We start from the raw sequence: 4,148 nt of genomic DNA on the forward strand, positions 1-4,148 counted from the left end.
TTTCTCCGTCGAAATCTAACAGAATTGTCCCTTTTCAGAGCCATTAAAAGATTCCACAAGAGAGTTGGGAAGGAAATTTCTGCTGTTTTCACTGATCGCATCACAGTGAATCCTGATCTTTGAAATTGCAACCAGCAAGTGCCCTAGAACCAAAAGCACTGCGATTCTAGTTTTCATTGCTGTGACGACGACTGTAAGGGTCTTAGAAGCAGAAGGATGAAACCCAATTCTCTATCGATTTCCTCTTTTTGTGATCACCATGGCTTCACTTACCTATTTCATTCTATTTCTGCTATTCTCTTCTATCATCCACAACAACAATGGTATCAATGAATGTTGGCCGTCGAGTTAACGTTATCCGACCTTTTTAGTTGCTCCTCCGTGAATGATCAGAACAAATCAACTTGCACAGTGCGGTTGTTACTAGAGACTGAGAATTCCTCAACATCTCCACGGCTGTCTCGGGAAGCATAGTTGTGTTAGTGGGGTAGGTTAGTTTTAGATTCGGATTCATGTGGTAAGTGATGCGATCGGTTAAAGCAGAATTTGTTTTTATTTAAATCTAGTGGGGATAGGATAGGGCAAAGCGAAAAAATTGCAAGGATGGGGACGGGCCTGGGATTGAACCCCGACCTTCTGCTCAGTAAGCAGAAACTGTAACCACTGAGCTACCGAGCCTCATCGTAATGCTGCATCGATATGTTTCGTCTAGGAATGATTCTCTGATGACTGTGTTGGGGAAGCAGCATATGCTTGTACACGATTGGTGGATTTGTTAGTTAATTCGACGCTTTTGAACAATGCTTGACATTTACAACTTTTTCAATAGTTTCTTGTTGAAAATCAACATTGTTATCGATGCGTAGCTATATTTCTGATCGATTGGTAATAAAATTATTGAAATTGGACCAGGGGCAGCTGAGTTATTAACGTTCAAAATCTTTCACAATTTTGTTTCATGTTCCATTTTCGGTTTTCACAAAGTGTACCCCCTAGTAGCACGCTTGTCACAAATCAATTGTAGAAACTTATATACGACTTATTTCAGTCATAAACAAGTTGCTGTAACTTATTGTGATGAAAGTGTGCTACTCGGGCCCCCATATAGAAATCCCAGACGTAGTCCGACGTCAAAATCGAATGAAAGGAGTTAAACAGGGATTCCCCCTCTCTCCTTATATATTCGATTGAATAATCATGATTTTTCGACCTGTTGAATATTATAAAAATTATTTGAATCTAGGGTATTTTAACTCATGGAGGGATTTTTGTCTATTACTGGTATCCAGACAATTTGGCATGGTGCAAAATCTCAGAAACGTTGTTTTTATAATAAAAATCGAAACGGAAAAATATATTCTCATAACAATCGAGGATGAGCTGGATGGTTTGTTCAAACTTAATCAATCTGATAAGCTCAAATTTCATTTTATTCCGGTGCATGCGGATTGTATTCTGATAATTGTTAGGACAGTAGAGGAATTAGATAAGCTACTACCAGTGCTCCAGAAATACTTAAGAGAAGTAAACCTAAAGCTGAACGAGAAAAAATGTGAAGTACTGATAAGATTACCTGTAGGAATATCACTCTCAGAAAAAATTATTGCGGAGCATGTCTACAAAACAACATCTTCGTTATTCAACCTTGGAGTACCGATCACGGAACGACTACACCGGAATGTAACCACCCGTAGGCGCTCAAGGGATGCAGTTATTCATAAAATCATTATAGATTTCCTAAAAGAGAGAAGACCAACAATGAAGATGGGCACGATACTATTATTGCCCCAACTATGGTGTATGTTACTCAAGCCACAGTACTTACAAAAGGTCGAGAAAGCCCCTCAGGAGGTATCAGAAGCAAATATATGGCCAGATAAAGGCACTCTGCAAACCCGAGACAGGCAGCTCCACAGCACACTGCGAACCAAAATCACAAATTGGATCAGGATACTTCAGCTCAGATATTGGGACACATAGTTCGAAGGGCTACAAAGTGGTGAGTTGAGAACCTGGAAGGAGCGGAATACCTAGCCCTGGCCCTCACAAGTTCCTACTTCACGCCTCCCCGAGTCATATGATAACAAAAGACTACCAGCTTAAATATGGACACAACTGGGTGGCATAGCCTGGGCAATGTTGCCAGTCCGGCAATAGCAAAGTGAAGAGGTGCGCGGACCCTTCGCAGACTACCTGGCTGGCGAAGTGTTGCCATGGATCGAGTAGAGTGGAGACGACTTCTTCGGACAGCAGAGGACAACAAGGCCTTAGCCTGATTGCACTTGCACATAGTTCGTAGACCTGATAATCATCGTTTAAAACTAGCTGCTGAGTATAGATTGCCTTATAATAAGCGCGGCAGACCTGCATTCACCTGATGGGATCCCATAGACATATGGACATGTAGAGATTTGAAAATATATCTGTGAATGATTGATATAGCATCGTAGAGATTAGGCAGGAACTTGAAAAGGCAATTCAGGAGCATACTTTTATCTCAATAAATCAACTTTTTTGTATAACCTTTGTATTGTTTTAATATTACTGATGAATTTTCTAAAGATAAAATTAACATTTGTGGCCCAACTTTGAATATCAGTGGCCCCTTTAAGATGTCAATACCATTTCCGTACTGACATTGAGGCGAATGATATTGATATTCTAACTGTATGAACTGATACTGACATCAGGTGGATAGTGAAATTTGGCATTTTGTAGGTATTGATATTGAAATTTTGCAGCACTGTCTCAAACGTCGTGCAAACCAAAAATATGTTACGTTAATTATGGATAATCCCTAATGGATTCAAATGGAAAAACACCCTTGTTTGCTATAATTTACACATTAGTTGGTGATCCGTGATTTGTGTTTTTAAATCTACAATGTTTCATTATGTTGTGAACCTGAATCACTCGAACTCGTTGTTTAGAGTTGTCAGTTTTCTCAGTAACGGAGTTTTATGATCCAAGGTATTGATACCTTACATGACCGTCCATAGATAGCATGAAAATTACCGAACAACTGCAGTACCCAAGCATCACTTACTCATCTTCGCAGGAAGCCACCTAAAAAAAAAGAATACTTTCGTTGTTAATGTCAATGCGAACATTATTTGATCGTATAATTCCAACCGAGATATCATTAATCATGTTGCCATTCATGGCATCGCTCTGACCGCCGGCCGCCGAGCAGTGCCTGTCGCGATTCGCAGCACTCTCGCGCGATTTTTGGACTGCTGCACTCCCCACGACGGATGCAACCACGTCCATTATCCAATCCCGCGGCATGACACGACCGTACACACATCTGACTCGGACTTCGCTTTTATTCCGGTGTGCATTTTTACTTTTGACAAACTTCCCCCAAAAAAAGTGTTAATTTTTCAAGTAAAAGACCTACAAATAAAAAGAGCTCAACCACGGGGAGCTCGCAAGGTACTTAATCATAATTTAATCGGCGGATAAACTCCTCATTTTACGGTTCCCCGTCCGATGCCCTACTCCCATCCCCCCAAAGCCCCAGAAATGGACGAACTTCAATCAAAATCAGAGAAAGAAAGGTTTTTGTTTCGTGGCTGATGCACCTGACGGCCGTTCACTGCTGTGCGCGCGCGTTCACTCAGTATAAGAGCAAGACCAAGAGATAATCATCGTGGTGAGATCATTTTTGCAATCACTTGGTTTGGCTGCCCCTCACCGTTGCCCCGCACGATGTCGATTGACCGAGGGGGGAGACCCTAACTGGCAACCACAGAAGCAGAGCCTCAGCAAGTGCGATTCGGACGACGGACGGACGTGATGATCACACAAAACACGACGGCGCGATCTGCTCATCATCATCGTATCGGCCCCCGGAACACGGCTGGATCGCGGTCTCTGCCGGGCCAGGCTCTATCTCTCCCGCTCGACCACATGAACTAATGCATTAAATGAGGTTCGTTAATTTAGTGATGGTAGTTTTTATCCTCCCTTATTTGTGATATTTCAATTTTCACTTGCAAATTGATGATTTATAGCGATAAATTGCAGAAAATGAGTCTCGCATGTGCGCACATCACGATGCGATGAGTTTGTGCGGGCCAGTGAGTGTAATCAGCGGGATCGGCGGGAACGAACGGAAGCTCCCAAGTCTCTAAGTAAAGTAATCG

The sequence above is a fragment of the Ochlerotatus camptorhynchus genome, unplaced genomic scaffold (assembly GCF_037179485.1).
Source record: "Ochlerotatus camptorhynchus isolate MF236.1 unplaced genomic scaffold, CSIRO-AGI_Acam_v1.1 ptg000064l, whole genome shotgun sequence".
NCBI lineage: Eukaryota > Metazoa > Arthropoda > Insecta > Diptera > Culicidae > Ochlerotatus > Ochlerotatus camptorhynchus.